The 18209-nt window shown below is 34.3% G+C and overlaps 1 protein-coding gene across 11 annotated transcripts in view; it reads right to left on the reverse strand.

The window, feature by feature from the left end:
• Positions 1-18209, reverse strand: part of PPM1A (protein phosphatase, Mg2+/Mn2+ dependent 1A) — a 48115-nt gene that overhangs the window by 20337 nt on the left and 9569 nt on the right. For 2 of the 11 annotated variants that reach the window (XM_058429361.1, XM_058429360.1), the window contains exon 1: positions 6312-6454. The exons of the other annotated variants lie outside the window; for them this stretch is intronic. The gene's annotated coding sequence lies outside the window, so the exon portion shown is untranslated. Of the gene's footprint in view, positions 1-6311; positions 6455-18209 lie in introns of those variants that run through there. 11 annotated transcript variants of the gene reach the window in all.

Consider the following 18209-nt stretch of genomic DNA (forward strand, 5'->3'; position numbering starts at 1 on the left):
TTAATTCAGAAAAAGAGGGAGACTCAGTATTCATTAGCTCAAAATTAGAAACTAACCAAGACATGAAATGACATTGAATGAATAAAACAATTGCAAACTGTCAATTAAAAAAGAGGTACCCTGAAAATAGTTTCATGGAAATGAAAAGCAATTTACTGAACTGAAAATTGCAATAGAGACAATGAATGGCAGATTGGATACTACAGAAAAAAAAAGATCAATAAATGAGTGAATAATTTCAATGAATTCTTTCATAACCCTTTCCTCCTACTTTTCTGCTGTAACAGGACTCTGTCCTCTCACTGATGATAAATCCTCTACTAGACTAGCTTTGGTGCCCATGTTTCAAAGGAGTCTTAAATGACTTATGGTTTTTTCAAGAATCTTATACTATTTTCCTTTTTCTCCTTTTTATCAACATTTCTCAGTTGGAGTGTGACTTTTAAAGCCACAAGTGTCACCCATGTTACCCATTAAAAATAACTTTTCATGTGACTTACTCCCCTCAAGCTACCCACGTGCCTCTCTTCTCTTTACAGTTAAACTTCTTAAAAAAAATGTTGATGCTCCAAAAGGCTGTCTGGCCATTCTACCAAATCAAGTTCCTCCAAGTCACTTAATCTAAGGGAAATTTTTAGGCCTCCTCTAATTGGCTGCTCACAGAAGCATTCAACTATAACACTCCCTCCAGAAACACTCTTCCCATTGGCCTTTCAAGATGCTAAACACACTCCCAGCTTTCTTCCTACCCCTAAGCATTTCCATCGTCTCCTTTGCAGGCTCATTTTCATCTCCCAAGCCATTAACACTGGCATTCCTCAAGGGTTACATGTAGGCCCTTTTCCCATTCTATGCTGCCTCCCTGAGCACTCTCACGTATCTGCAGCTTTTACCAGTGAATGGCACCATCATCCACCAAGGTGACTACAAACCAAGAACATTCACTGGGTGCGGTGTTGCATACCTGTAGTCCCAAATACTTGGAGGCTGGGGCGGTAAGATTGCTTGAATCCAGGAGTTCCAGACCAGCCTAGGCAATATAGCAGGACCCCAACTCAGAAAAAGAAACAGAAACTAAGGATATCTTTGATACCTCTCTCTACCTCATCTCCATCAGTCCATCATCAAATCCCACAGGTTATATGCTTCCTAAGCATTCTCAAATCTGTCTACTTTTTTCTACCAATGCCCTGGTCTCAAGCTACCATCATTCTCACTGCAGAATACTAGCTTCTTTAGTCTCTTCACACGGATCCTGGCATCCCTCTAATTCATTCTCCAAACTGCAGCCTAAGTAAATCTTTCAAAATACAAATTTCACCATATCACTTCTGTACTAAAAGTTTCTCAATGGCTTTCCATTGCTGGGGGTAGGAGGTGGATAAAGAACTGCTTAATATGGCTCACATGAAGGCCCTGGGTAGTCAAGCCCCTACGTACCTTCTCTAGCCTCATCTCACTTCATACTGTCCCTTCCCCTACATTCTCTACTCCAACCACAAGGGCTTTCTTACAGTACCTAGTACTCATCATACTTCCTTCCTCCAAATATATAAACAAATGCTATTTTCCCTACCTTAACAGCCATTCTCTCATGTCTTAGATAATTCCTACTCATTCCTGAGATCTCAACTCAAGCATCAATTCTTCAAAGCAGCCTCCTTTGAGTTCCCTAGGTCAACTCCCCTAGCACAGAGTATACAGTAGATCATTAATAAATATTTGCTGAATAAACTCAAAGTAAAATCAGATGCAAATAACTCATTAACAAGGAGAGTGCACCCAAAAAGTAAATATGCATATAAAAAACAAGACTTTTTGAAGGAGAAACAGAGAGGCACTCATCAAAGAAATGAAAAGAAAATGTTCCTCAGTTGAAGCCTTTTCAAAATTAACAAGCTCACTGAATTAATTGCCAAAAACCCACTCCTAATTGTTCACAACTACAGAAATGCAAGGAAAAGAAAAAAAAATACTATAATGCAAGGTTCTAGACAAAAACATGAGCAATCACAAAAGGAAAGAGTATCAAATTGGTATTAGCCATCTCAACTGCAAAACTGAATCCAAAAGATATTAGAGAATAAAGCAAGTTCTAAGAGTAAAGGTTCATGAAACTAGAATAACGTATCACCAAACTGATAATGGGTATGGATATAAAGAGCATATAAGTGTACACTTTGTGTCCTCTGTGTCTTTTTTTTTTTTTTTTTTGAGACAGAGTCTCACTCTGTCGCCCAGGCTGGGGTGTGGCAGCATGATCTCGGCTCCTGGATTCAAGTGATTCTGTGCCTCAGCCTCCCAAGTTCCTGGGATTACAGGCATGCACCACCACGCCCAGTTAATTTTTTGTATTTTTAGTAGAGATGGGGATTCATCACATTGGCCACGCTGGTCTCAAACTCCTGACCTCAAGTGATCTCCCTGCCTTGGCCTCTCAAAGTGCTGAAATTACAGGCATGAGCCACCACACCAGCCTCCTGTGTGTCTTAAAATGTCTTCCACCCTCATCCCCCCAACACTCCCCCTAGTGTACACACATTCCTGGATAAAAAGTACACACTCATACCATCTTTATAAAAAACTTGTGAGAAAAAATTCCAGCCAATCAAGTATCTACTCATTATATTTCAAAACCAAGTTCATCTCTATATGACTTTTCATTAGTTTAACTCTAATAACATGATAAAAAAAGAAGTAACCTGAATTTGCAAAAATAACACATCTAGAAAAACAAAATCAGGAATATAAAGTAAAAAGAACGTAGACTTGCCTAATTATCCAATAATAGGGAGACACTTCATGTCATATGACACATCAACATCAAAGCACATATGAAACATGAAAAAAATGGAAATACCTGTCACCACAAGATTAAAGTTAAAAGTTATAGGTCTATCCAATATGCAATGCTGGACAAGTCCTTTGGCTTAATGTCTAACTTTCCTCATCAATAAATAAGCAACCTTGATTATTTGTCAATTACCTTGTTCTGAGAAATGTATAAAATGTTACATGAGAAGACTAAAGTTCTAGGAATACCTAGGTAAACATCAATAGTAAAGTAATACTTTAAAATCATGTGGATAGAATACGCATTTAAAAAAAAAAAACTCCTATTCTCAATATCAAGATGATAAGAGACACACAAAATTATTTTACTACAGCAAGACCAGCTTGTAAGAAATGAAAAGAAAAAAGCAGCTACAAACTAGGACTACAAGCTGATAACCTGATAACCTGAATTTGACCTTCCCGTATTTCCTCTCCCCAGAATAATATGCATTCTCGAGTCCCTAGCAATCCTTATTGATCACATCCAATTCAATTCACATACTTTTCCACCATGGCATCAGAGTTTGCATCATTCAGTAAAGAGGACAATATCTGTGATTCTAACAAACAGCACAATCTATGAGGCTTTACTCTAATCCAATTTTTGACTAATATGTCTGCCTCACTCTAAAGTAGCAAAACAAAATGATACCTAGTAGGCTGAATAATGACTCCCAAAGATAACAGTCCTAATCCTATAAATGTTACCTTATTTGGAAAAAAAGGTCTTTGCAGATGTGATTAAGAATCTTGAGATGGAGAGAGAATCCTGGATTATCCAGAGACCTCTAAATGAACTCACATGTCCTTCAGGGGAAGATCTGACACACACAGAGAAGGTGATGTGAAGACAGAGCAGACACAGATTTGAAGACGCTAGTCTTAAAGATTGGAGTGATATGGCTACCAGGCAAGTGATGAGGCTGACAGCCACTGCAAGGTGAAAAAAAGCAAGAAACAGATTCCTCCTTAAAGCCTCGGGAGTGAGCACATTCTTGGTGACATCCTGATTTTGTCCCCGTGAAAATGATATTGAACTTGTGGCCTCCAGAACTGTGAAAATAAATCTGTATTGTTTTAAGCCACCAAGTTCGTGATAATTTGTTATAGCAGCCATGGAAATCAGCACAATGCCCAATAGTCAAGTTCTTCTGTTGGGAAAGAAAATCTGCCAAACTTGTAAAGACGAAAATGTGCAGTAATTTCAACAAGCATCAAGAGAAAAATCAGAAGAGACAAAGTTTCTTACCTGTAACAGGTTAGTAGGACCAAATCCCTATCATTTCTCTCAAAAATAATGAAATATGATAACTAAAATAATTTAATATAATTCAGCCTGTTAAATTCCACGGGGGAAAGAGGTAATGGTATCCTAGTATAATGACAGAACAGGCAAGGAGTATCTAGTTATACTATTCTTGGGCAAACAACAGAGAAAACTGCCACCCTTTAAGTAAAAAAGCAGAAACAAAATTTATGGAACCCATACAAAAATTCCGAAATAAAAAAGTAATTAAAAAAGTACTCAAGAACATGATGTCACAGTCTAAAAGATTTACCTTAGAAAACTAGGTGACAACTTACATATAAGAAAATTTTTAAAAACCTAATTTGTGAAATAGGGATGAAAAGAAAACAGAATATAAAAAGTATCAACAGAGCTTTTAAAAACAGATATTTGAGAGAAAAAATATCATTGCAATATTTTAAATGTCATGAAAAGCAATGAGGAATGAAGACTCTACAGCAAACAATCTGCAAGGGGTAAAAACGAACAGGACAAAAATCATCCAGTATGCAAGTAAGCATAAAGAAACAAAAACAAGTAGACTGGAGAAAAGATACAAACAATGCATATCCAAAAGCTTAATTAGCACATTGTAAATAAGAAAATCAAATAATGGAGGAAAAATTATATTTCAAAGGCAGAATAAATCAATCATAAACTAAGGACTGAACTTGGTGATTGAATGGTGTTTATCAAGCACTAGATACATTTAGTAGAAACTGACCAATATGGAAGCAAAATTTGAAGATTATAAATTTTAAGAATACAATTCAGACAAAATAAACATGCCATCGGCTGGGCACGATAGCTCACGCCTATAATCCCAGCACTTTGGGAGGCCGAGGCAGGAGGATCACCTGAGGTCAGGAGTTCGAGATCAGCCTGGTCAACATGACAAAACCCCATCTCTACTAAAAACATAAAAATTAGCCAGGCATGATAATGCACGCCTGTAATCCCAGCTACTCAGGAGGTTGAGGTAGGAGAATCGCTTGAACCCAGAAGGCAGAGGCTGCAGTGAGCCTAGATCGCACCATTGCACTCCAGCCTGGGTGACAGAGCAAAACTGTCTCAAATAAAAAAAATAAAATAAACATGCCAAAAAAGAAATCAGGCTGGCCCCAGACTTCTTTGCAACATCAGATGACAGGCAATGAAGTAATGCCTATAAACGTTGAGGATAAAAAAGTTTTATTCCAAGAATACTATGACCAGCAAAGTTGTCATTTATACGTAAAGGCAATAGGAAGACATGATCAAATATGCCAGCACTAAAGTAGTGTTATCCATGTTTCATTTCTGAAAAATAAACTATTTAAAGATAGATTCATGCAATCAAGAGACTAATCAAAACCAAGGAACTCAAAAATAAAGATGTCAGTATAAAAGTACTTTGTGGTGGTCAAAATACACTAGGCAAAAAAGATACCAAGAATTGCAATTTCAATTTCAGACAAAGTAAATCACAAGGAATAAAGCAATAAACAGAATAAGAGCCATGTTTTAAATTGGTAAAAATGTGGTCCAAAATTTCAAGACTATATATTCTGTTCAAACACACTTAAAACATTAATTGAAAAATCAAATAATTATTGGATTATATGCTGGAAAGAAAAGCTTATAGATTTCTAACACACTCACCCATCCTACCCTACAGACCAAAAAAAAAAAAAAAAAAAAAAGAAATAATGAAATGACACATCTGACTTAATACATTAATAGTAGATATTGATAATGTGTAAAGAAGAAAACCTCAAACATGTGGAAATGGCTTAAAAAGTAAGCTCCCACACCAGTTTTTTGCATTGAGTTCATATATTTCTACAATTATAGAATATTTAGAAACAATAATGAGAAAAATCTCCTATCAAATTCTGAGATGTGACCAAACCTTATTAAGAAAACTCACCTTTAAGCCGGCAAATGTGTTGAAAATAGAAAAAAAAAAAAAAGAAAATTCACACTTAGTTAAAAAAAATCAGTATACTAAAGAAAATCAGTATACTAAATATTCAATCTAAAAAGAAAAATGAACCACACACATATACAAAATAAAATAAAAGCTGAAGGAATATATTATGTAAAATTACAGCACATGTTATATGTGAAAAACATAAAATAGCTAAGCCATTAAATAGTCTAACTAAAAAAATTATTTAAAATTAGAAGCCAAACAGGCTATACTCACCTCACAAATAGAATTTTATTGTTGTAAAATAAATCACTCTGTACAATTCTCTGTTAATAAATTTGAAAATATGGAGGAAAGTAACAGTTCTTGGAAAACAAATTATTTTTTTTTCAATTAGTGCTAGAGTGAAGACCAGAAACCTGGAACAATATGAGAAAGTTATTAAAGAACTATCCCTCAAAAAACTCCAGAGCTCATGAAAAACAAAATGCAAAAGACTCAAGAACCACTCCAGGTTAAAGGAGACCAAGGAGATCACAACAAACTGTAATATGTGATTATGGACTGGCTTGGATGAAGGCAAGGGTGAAGGAATGGGGAGGGGAAGATTGTTATAAAGGACATTACTGGGACAACTGATAAAATCTGACTATGGGTTGTATATTAGATAATAGTATTGTATGAATGTTAAATTTCCTAAATTTGATAATTGAACTATGTTTGTAAGAGAAAGTGATAGTCCTTGTTCTTAGGGGACACATATTTAAATATTTAAGAGTAAAGGTTCATGATGTCTGTACTGAGTCTTAAATGGTTCAGCAAAACTAAAAAATAACAAAATGTGTGTGTGCATGCCAAGAGAATATGAATACATATATGCACATACACAAGGAAAAAAGTTTGTAAAACTAATGTGGAAAAATGTTAATAATTGGCCATTTAAATAAATATGGAAGTTCACTGTATTATTTTTGCAAATTTTAAATTTGGATTGTTCTCAAAATAAGCTATTAAAAATAAAAGTGCATCAGGCAAGACTATTTCAAAACAAGATCTTTCAAGCCCTAAGGAAACATGTAACTCTCAAATTACCTAAATTATCTAGAGATTACAGGGAAAAAAGTTCCAATTCTTTTTACAAACCTATCATAATCCTTCTATGAAATTTGACAAAGACAGCACTAAAAAAATAAAACTATAGTCCAAACCTACTTATTAATACAGATGCAAAAAAATCAGTAAAATATATATTACAAATCACCAAATAGGGTTCATTTTAGGAACGTAACAGCCAACATTAGGCAGCTGACTAATATAAGTCATCTTTTTAAAAGTTAAAAACAATCCATATGATCATCTCATCATATTCTAAAAGGGACTTGATAAAATGTATTCCTTAATATAATACTTACTTCAAGCCAAAGAGGAAATCTCAGTACTAGAACAATTCTCAGGAAAGAAAAAAGAACAAGGACACCAACTCTTATCCCTGTAATTCAGCAATGTCTAGAAATAATGGTTATTGAGATAAGCCAAGGCTAACAAAAAGAGGCATAAAATTATAAGGAGATCAAATTATTATTTGCAGTTAATGACTACATGATGGCAAACTCAAAACCTGAAATGATAGGGAAAAAATACTCATTAAGATTATTTGACTATAGAAAATCACATATGAAAATGATGAATAGTAATCACTTAGAAAGTTAAAACAGAAATAGAAGTATATCTAAATAAATAAGAAATAGAACGTTTTTAAGAAGAGGGCTTCAGAATAAAACACACTTCTTTTTCTTGGATAGGAAGATTCAAAATTGTGAAGATGGTTATCCTCCCTTTATTAATCTATAAATTCAATATAATCACAACTGGACCTTTTTGTTCCCAGACCTTGATTAAATCATTTCAAAATCAATTCCAAAATACTCATTTCAGAAATGAAATGAATAAATGTGAATAGCCAAAACATTCTTAAAATCATGAGAATCTGCAATACCTGATATTTAAACTTGATTTCAAATTATAGTATTTAAGAGGCAATACTAATGCAGGAATAAATTTATCAGTGGAATAGAACTGAGAATCCAGAAAGAGCTCTCTGGGAACAGAGATTCAATAATGGGTGTCTGAAAGCTGATCTTTTCCACTCCTGCCCTCCAGTGGTGGGTAGTTGAATCCCTACAACATCACACCTTAAAATAAATACCAAGAGATTAAAGATTGAAGTCTGAAGTATTAATAATAAAACGATATCAGTAGATGTAGGCAAATATTTCTGTAATCTTATGGTAGGAAAGGACTTTCTAAGGATAACAAGAAAAGACTGACTCCAAAGGAATAAGAAAAAGTGACTCCAGAGAAAAAGAAACTTCTACACTATAAAATAAAGCTCATTAACCTGAAAAAGCAAACGTCTTTTAAGCATCTGCAATATATACACAAAAGTTAACATTACCACAATATACAAACAGCTATTTTAAAGGACAATAAAAATGAACACTTTAAAGGAAAAGAAATAGGCAATGAATGTGAACAGGCAATTAAATAAATAAAAGAATATAAATGGCTAATAAATATATGGAGCAATGACCAATCCTGCTAGCTATTAAACACAAATTTGTTTTTTATACATTACCTTCTCAAAGATTAAAAAATTATAACACCCAATATTGGCAAAGGAATAAAAAAAATACCTCTCAGAAGTAGGAGAGTAAACTAGTATCTTTCTGAAGGGTATGTAGGATATACATTAATTTTAAACATTGACTTCTGCTATGATTTGAATGTCACCTCCAAAACTCATGTTGAAATTGAACTGTCATTGTGACAGTAATAACCAGTGAGTCCATAAAAAGTAATTGGGTGATGAAGGCTCTGCCCTCATGAACTGAGTAATGCCCTTATCTTAGAAGTGAGTTCCTGGTAAAATCAAGTCTGGCCCCCGTCTTGCCCTTGTTTGTGCTTGTGCTCTCTTGCATTCCTGCCTTCCACCACAGGATGACAGAGCAAGAAGGCCCTCACCAGATGCAGCCCCTCAATCTTAGACTTACCAGCCTCAGAACCGAGAGCTGTATAAACTTCTATTATTAATAAATTACCCAGTCTGTGATATTCTGTGATAGCAACACAAAATGGACTAACTTCCAACCAAATGGATTTGTATATTCACTTTTGAAATGTATCTCTGTTCCAAACATTTTAATGTATGTTAAATATATATTAACTATACAAACAAAATATTAAAAAAGACCAAGCCACTGAACTCTTTAAATGCAAAGCAGTTTTTGAAGCTGAAACTGTGAGCCTTCTGGGCTCAAGTAACAGAGATGGCCAAAAGTCCACATCCTGTAGGGGACTAACAGGGACTAAAAAGGTACCCATGCACGGCTGGGATAGAACTCAGGCTCATTGCTTGAAACCAATACCCAGGGTGGAGAGGCTATTCCAACCTATGAAAGGAGCCAGAAAAAGCTACTACTAACCATTGCATGGGGCTATGGTTTAGATGAAATTATGTGTCCAGTGAGAAGAAATATAGATCTTAGTTTGTGTCTTATTCTTGGAAAGAGAAGCCTGATCCTGATGTTATCAAGAATCAAGGGAATCAAGCGTCCAATATAAAGATGTGGTTTTAGACAGAGATGTAGGTGCATGTAAAAACACTGGATAAGAAGAGTGAAAAAGAAAATAAAACAAAAACTTCCAGTCAATAGGAGACTGCAAAAGCAAACTCAAAACACACGAAGAAAACAAAGATGGACAGCCAATAAAATCAACAACTGTAATTCATTCTAGAAGAAAAAATGACAATCTGAAAATAATTTCAAATGTTAAAAGGAAGCCACAATAGCCACTAAGGGGAGAAAAATTAAAAATAGGCAGAAATCAAACCAGAATAGGTGGCTATTAGACAGCCTGAATATTTTTTAAAAATTCACTGGAACTGAGGCCACATAAACTCTAGCTGGACAAAGTCAAAGTGTGAATTAGTAAATTAGAAAATGATACTGAGGAACCACCTAGAACATAATACAGAGACTAAGAAGGAATATTGGAAAATGAATATTCAAAGATATGAACGCTAAGGAATTTTCTAGAAACAAAAAAAGATATGAATCTTCCCATCGACAATGTATTTCAAAGAGGAGCTATGGATAAAACAACATACTTAAGCATATCATAGAAATCTGTTTAGAATATCAAGTACGGCAAAATAAAACAAATATTAACATGTCACACTTACAATATGCAAGGCTGTGTTCTAAGGGCTTTAAAACTTAATCCTCATTACAACCCTATGACACAGATACAATTCTATCTCCATTTTGAACTTGCCCAAGGTCACACAGTAAGTAGCAGTGACAGAATAAAGAAAAGCAATCTTTTAAAAAACTATCAGAAAAAAAAAATTACATACAGAAGCCTAACAATTAGGCAGAGACCAGACTTCTCAGAGATCCAAGTTTGCCAAGTTTCACAAGACAATGAAATAATATACTGAGGGTGCTCATGGGAGGAAACCTATCAACCAAGAATTTTCCATGTAGCTGAAAAACAAAGTAATGCATAAAATATACTTTCACACAAAAACTAAGGACATTTACAAGCCAGCCTCTTACTAAAAGGATTACTAAAGGATGTACTTCAGCAAGAAGAAAAGTGGACTCAGAGAAGATGCAAGGAACAATAAGTACAGAAACTGGTAAAAATACTGGCTAATTAAACAAGTTATTGAGTATAAAAAGGAAAATGAAACTTATGCTAAAAAAAGTAGAAATTACATTGTAGGCAACTATACAGAGGATGGAGAAATGTTCAGTTTAATCAAATATTATCTCATAAAAAGAATCACCAAATACAGAAAGAAACAAACTACCTTAAGTACAACTTCCTAAGGACTTCCGATACTGGAATTAGCAAATATAAGATATTATATCTATGGACAAAACACCCAACAAGGTATTTTTTGAAAATTAACGAAAAATAAGAAACTATAAAAAAATTATCAGGCAGACCAAGAAAGAAATATTACTTTCAGAAATAAAAACAATTGGGTGGGAGAGGGTGAGGGTTGAAAAACTACCTATTGGGTCCAACCTTCAGTATTTGGGTGATGGGTACACTAGAAACCCAACCTCCACCATTATAGATGCTATATCCATGTAACAAGCATATGCACACCTCTGAATCTAAAAAAATAAATTGTAAAATGTTGATATTAAAAACTCAAAGGATGAGTTAAATAGATTAGACACAAATGAAGTAAACTAGACAACTGAGTTGAAGAAATAAAATAATAAAGTTGCCATTTGGGAACTGCTCAACAAATAAGTAAATATATCAAAGTATGTTCACTTCAAAAAACCTACAAAGGCCAAGAGAAAGGGGAAGATAAAAAAGAAAATCAAATTCTCCAACAACAGTAACATAAATGGTCCACAGAAGTAGGCTCTAAGAATTTAAGACCTGCACATTAGAGTGCCCTTGAAGCCCAGGGAACTTTTTTTTTGAGACAGAGTCTCCCTCTGTCACCCAGGCTAAGAGCAGTGGTGCCATCTTGGCTTACTGCAACCTCTACCTCCCAGGTTCAAGCAATTCTCCTGCCTCGGCCTCCTGAGTAGCTGGGACTATAGGCATGCACCACCACGTTCGGCTAATTTTTAAGTTTTTTATTACAGATCAGGTTTCGCCATGTTGGCCAGGCTGGTCTTGAACTCCTGATCTGCCCAACTAAGCCTCCCAAAGTGCTGAGATTACAGGCGTGAGCCACCGCACCCGGCCAAAACCCAGGAACTAGTCATGTCAATTCCCTGCAACATGCCTAAGGTAGTAATAAAGTTTAACATTTATTGCACTAAGAGAATCAGAAAATACCAGCACAATGATAGTGCCTTACTTTATGTAGCAGAGCTTAGTCTTGTTTAACAAATACTCTTCTGTTATCTCATATTTTATATATGTATGACATATTTAAATCATAGCAATCTTTAAATCCCCACATCTTCAGAGGTAGAAGGGTTTTTGTTTTGTTTGTTTGTTTGTTTGAGGTAGGGTGTTGCTCTGTCACCCAGGCTATAGTGCAGTGGCACGATCACAACTCAAACTATAGCCTGGAGCTCCTGGGCTCAGGTGATCCTCTCGTCTCAGCCTCCCAAGTAGCTGGGAGTATGGGTGTGCCACCACGTCCAGATAATTTTAAAATATTTTTTTGTAGAGACAAGGTATCACTATGTTGCTCTGGCTGGTCTCAAACTCCTGGGCTTGAGCAATCCTCCTGCCTCGGCTTCCCAAAATGCTGGGATTACAGGCTTGAGCAACCATGCCTGGCCAAAAGTTTTCTATTAGTTTGCGGTTCTAGAAAGTCCCTCCAATTTCCCTCAGCACTAAAAATATTTTCACAGACTTCTATGTTTAAATACTCCTCTAACAATGCTCAGTCCTGTAGATTAGCCAGTTAAATCAATAAATACTCTTGTATCTCCTATAATACAGATCATCTATAAAACAGGAAGATTTATATAGAGGAAATCTTTTGTAAAGAAAGAATCCTTGTTATTAAAAACATTATATATACACATTTTGTAAACTTGGTTTCTACTACTATAAACATTCAGATAACACATTTTATCTATTAAATAATGAATATCAATTACTCTGAAGAAAATATAACCTATCTTTATCACCTGTTCCTTACAAAATTAAGTATAAGATATTTTAGGCAGTATTTCTGATAAGAAACTGAATACAGAATTTAAAATATATAATCGTCCTAGTAGTCAAATATAGGTACCAACAGTCTAACGGTGTGTATTCCCCTCCCCCTAAATTTCCAGTCTGCTTACTATAGGACTTTATTGACTTTACACCTATATGTGATTTATTACTCTTCTTGGGGCACTTTAACTGAATGGCCCTAAAATCTCAGTAACAATTCTGATCTAATCAGAAAGCCTTTGATCTATAAAATCAAGGTATGATTTTCTTTGGAAGCTGCAATTTCTCATTTAGCTCCATTTTCTGGCTAAAAAGTGAACTAAACAGCCCACTGAATCTGACAGCACCCAAAATAGGATTCTTCCCCTCCTACTTGGACCTGATGGGGATGGTGCCATTTAATCCTCTGGAAGATTTATCTGAAAAATAATTCCAAGGTGACATGGGTTTCCTACTCTGTACTGGTTCCAATCCAAAGATGTTGGAACAAACCAAAGAGAACACATGATTATGGTTCAGCTTTAAAACTCCTACACAAGGTTCTAGAGAGAAAATATCTTAAGGATACTAAAGCTCATCAGAAAAGGGGGCTATCCTTTGTGCTTCACTGACATATGGCTAAAATTCAAAATTCAGTACAAAATATTTTAAATATTTTACCTATGTTTTATAACATCTTTGTATTTTATTCCTTCCCTCTAGGTTTTATTCTCTCTTAAAACAGCCTCCAAGATTTATTCTGATGCCCATAAACTCAGTATCCTTGAATTTTTAATGTCTCTTTCTAATCCTGCTCTTATCACTTTGCCTCTCCTCCGCCTGAGCAATCTCTTCTTCTGTATCTCCTTTCTTGCTTTTAATTCTTCCTCATTCTGGACTTAGTAGGGGAGTAAGAAGGTAGACTCTAGGCAAGCCAGCTGCAAAGGTAAACATATCTCAGTAAACTCATACAAGTCTGAGTTTAAGACTTAAGTGGTATTTATGGGAAGCCGAGAGGCTGCTGAACAATTCACAGTGAAAAGCACCACCAGAGGTAAGGGCTAATGGTACACATTCTTTTGAGTTATAATACTAATAAGGAGTCTGGTTCTTGGTTTAAATTGGGATGCAGTCTCTCAATTACTTAATACTTTTTCCCGGTCAGACAAGAATTGTTATTTAAGTTGTAAGAGAAGGCTAACTTATTCATAGCTATCTCATGAGACATGCAAGACACATATAAGTGAAAAATCACTAATAAAAAGTTACCTGTATTCCATTTATATAAAATATCTAAACTAGACAAATCTATAGACAGAAAATAGATTAATGGTTGATAAAGGCTGGGAGACTGGTCAATGGGGAGTGACTGCTAATGAGTACAGGGTATCTTTTGGAGGTGATGAAAATGTTCTAAAATTAAATTGTGTTAATGGTTGCATAAGTCTGAATATACTAAAGACTACTGAACTGTAAACTTTAAATGGGTGAATGTTATGCTATGTGAATTATAAAGCAATTTTAAAAGATTGATTGTATGGTTTTCTGTATCAGTATTTTATATAAAAAGGTTAAAAAACATGACTATGGATTATACATAGCAGTCTAAAAAATACTCACGCTAAAATTTTTTTCAAAGGTTAAAAAAGTTACCTGAAAATTTCTCAGCTGACAAATATTTCACCTTATAGCCTTAAATAAATATTTACTTCACTTTTTCAGTTAAATATTTACTTACCCTCCTCCAACAATAAACTTCACCCAAATGAATTCTAATGCAACTGAACTGTTATTGAGTTCAATGTGCCCCAAATTAAGACAATACAAAATTTCAAAAAGCAAACCAAAATCAACCAATTGAACCAACTAAAGTAAGTCAGGTAAAGCTCTTCTATGCTAAAGACCATTTTTTTACCCCAAAATTATTTAAAAAATAATTAGTCTTTGCTAAATTAGTTAAAATTTAAAAGTACTCAAACCATAGTTTGCACAGATACTGGCAGCAGTTTCAGTCTCACAAAGTGCAAGTGAACACACCTTGCCACTTTTGATGTTCTTCATAGGTTTCCTGATTTTTTATTTAATGTATCAACATCTTCTACTTGTGCTGTGATCTGAAGTACATAATCCATAAGTAGTTTTCTTAAATTTCTATAAAGGCATGTATTATACAATTTTGAAAAGTAAACTTTGTAAGTATATAATTGCTAGAAAAACATCTAAGCTAAATTTAGTTGGAGGACTCTAGTGACTATAAAAATTAGATACTGACCTATTTTCACAATTATAGTACAAGCAAAATACTAAAAAGACATGGCATAGAACTATTTAGTTTATAAAGTTTTCTAATAATGTTTTAGCATTTACAATCTCAATTTGTCTCATCTATTAACTAATTCAGATTTATCAGTTTTGGATAACTTGTCTTATCCAAGTTATCTATAGACAGATCTATAGACAGAAAATGTCTTATCCAAGTTATCCAAAACTGAAGTGGATTCAATTCCTAGTTTGCTACTTATAAATTGCTGCATATTTGAGGATTTGGACTCAGACTAACCCAGAAAACAATAACTGACTTCCTGATCCAATCTATCCTTTTTTCGCTTGCTTAAAACTAATAAACAAAACCCCTCACATAGAGCATTTACAAATGTTTGCTGATAACCTTGTATACTTAAGTTGAAAGAAAGGAAAAATAGAACTTATTAAACATTTAAGATGGTAAAAGGTTCATTTATATACAAATACATGGGGATTCTAAATATTTTACACATATGAAATGTCCCTGCTGAAAAAAATGACGAAAAGCATTCGCCTCTAACAGACTTCTGTTGATATAATCTAACATTTTTCAAAATAGAGTCACTCACTGAGTTCATGAATTGTGACATGAAATTTTTTTGTGTGTGTAGGGAGACAGATGCTGAGGAAAGTAAGAGAGAAAAAAACCTTTTCAAGTGAAATTTATATTTAATAGCTTAAAAAATGTGTGACCACCTACCTCCTATACTTGAATAGCCACACCTCAAATCGCATGGCCCAAAATGAACTTCTCAACTCCTGCCACTTCTTAGTTCCACGTCTGAGGAAACAGATCTATCCTTAGTCATAAGCTCATAGAATCCTCTATTTCCCTTATTGCAGCACTTACCTGGTAAATTATCTCTCACTTTAGATTTTAAGATCCAGGAGGAAAGAGATCATGTCTTTTTTGTTCATATTTAGCACATGACACTTGACGAATACATGAGACAAATGAATAACAGCTATTATACCTTGGCTTCTCCCTTGTCAACACTGATTATCTTCTATGCAGGAAAAGGTATTTTCAGAGAAGTTGGCCGGCCAACAAACTGTATTCTACCATTTTCCATCTATAGAATACATGGTTGTCTCTTATCCCTACAAAAATATCATAATGGATTTCTAAAAAGGAAATATTTGACCCTAAAAGAAATCTATGGCTTAATCAAAACTTGATTTTCAGATTACTGTTCATCAATGACTTTAAAAAGTTTATCAACATCATAGATACACACTCCCATTATTGAAAAATGCCACATAAGGAAGGGAACAAAAGAGAAAAAACATAGTTATGATTAAGAGCCCACACATTTTCTTTCCCTGAGCTATTTATTTATTAATCTGCTCATTCATTCAACATTCATGGATGGATGAATTTTTTCTAAAGTTTTCTCTACACAAGAAGCCAAGTATAAAGTAATTCAGACACAAACGAATTTCTGGGAGCTGGGAAATCCATTGTCAATGTATTCTAGCCAAAAATATCTCTAACTTCATCTTGGAGTTTTACTACATAAAACAAGTAATACTATTTACCCTTATAGAGCTACTTATTTTACTGACTGTAGCAAACCAGAAAAGATCACACTAGATGGCTAACTAGTTGAAACACCTGCTTACTGTATCAAGAAGCATTTATGCAGAAAGAGAAAATGAAGATGACAGATATGGACTAAAAAGGGTAAGCTGTGGGTTGGTCACAAAGCAAAAACTGCCACTTCTAAGATTGGCCCCTTGGCAACCAAAACAGCCTTACAGGCTCTCAGAAAGGATAATACCCTACTGCTTTACAAAAAGTGAAAATTTTATTTACTATCTACTTAACATTCTGAGGTATGATGGCATACTGCAAAGATGTTTTTCTAAAGCCTGGTAAGTTATCAGATTCTGTTTGGAAAAACAAAAACAAAAAAATATATAGCCATCCCTTATCTTTTATCATTCACATTTTCATTTCTGAATTTTGGTAATAAAGGTAAGCACACTTCATCTTTATATACACAGTACCAAATTATGATGTGATCCTACTAGTTATGCTAAAGAAAAAGGTAGTACTAAGAATCCAAGACATTCAAAGTTGGTAATGAATTATATTCTTATTCTTTGAAACAGTACAATAGACAATTCTTGAATAACATATTCTTTAAAATAATTAAGCCACCTAAAGTATAACTAAAAAAAGAATGTTTACTTACATCCTTGCCTGAGGTGGTCATATCATAGATGAATACAAAACACCAGCCTAAATTTAAAGTCATTATACATGACCCATGCTTTCTCATAGTCTGCTATATTTCCAGCTCACATTCAATTTTCTGTCATGTGTTCATCAGAAAATGAACAGGGAGACTACAAAAATTTAACAGTCATATATTGATAATTTCTTTAAAATGAATGAAACAAGACCTGTTTTTAAGGAATTTATTTTCAATAAACATTGAAGTTACCATTTATAGTATAATCTCTATTGTAAACTCAGCTAGCTTGTGTTTAAGCCTATCTTCTTAGACTCACTGAGAATTTCATTTGAATAAAGGATCAGTGAAATAATTTATATCAGTGGGTTGCAAAGTAGTAAACATGAATAAAATTTTAAGCCATAAGAAAAAAGTGTGTATGGCTTGTGGAACTAATGGTATTATGGCCATATCATATGCTTTTTTAATATTAAAAAACATAATAGCTCTTGGGGAAAATTTCTAAAGGGAGCTAACATATGATAATATACTTTTCAAACTTAGTGTACACTGCCACGTCAAATCCCAACTCAATCACAAGATTCACTCTCTGGGTACAATGGAACAATAGTCATATCCTTCATGTACAAAGATTTTCTGACCCATCACAATGGCCAAGAGACTTACTTTCCACAGTAGCAATGAAACTGCATGGATCAACAAATTATTTCTGAAAAGTCCAAGGACATGTATTAGGCTTCTGTTAATAGCTCTGAAACTCTTGGCAAATAACTGCTCTGTTTCAATTTCCTCATCTGTTAAGATATAGGTAGTAACAGCATCTAGCTCATAGGGCTGCGGTGAAGATTTAATGAGATAATAACTGAAAATCTATTATAATAGTCCCTGGCACATAAGAGCTCAATAATGTTAGTTATCATTGTTAGTTGCTAATGTCAAGGCTAGGAAAACATAAGAGGCACACAAAGAATCAAGA

Source organism: Hylobates moloch, unplaced genomic scaffold (genome assembly GCF_009828535.3).
Source record: "Hylobates moloch isolate HMO894 unplaced genomic scaffold, HMol_V3 SCAFFOLD_16, whole genome shotgun sequence".
In the NCBI taxonomy this organism is placed as follows: Eukaryota; Metazoa; Chordata; class Mammalia; order Primates; family Hylobatidae; genus Hylobates; species Hylobates moloch.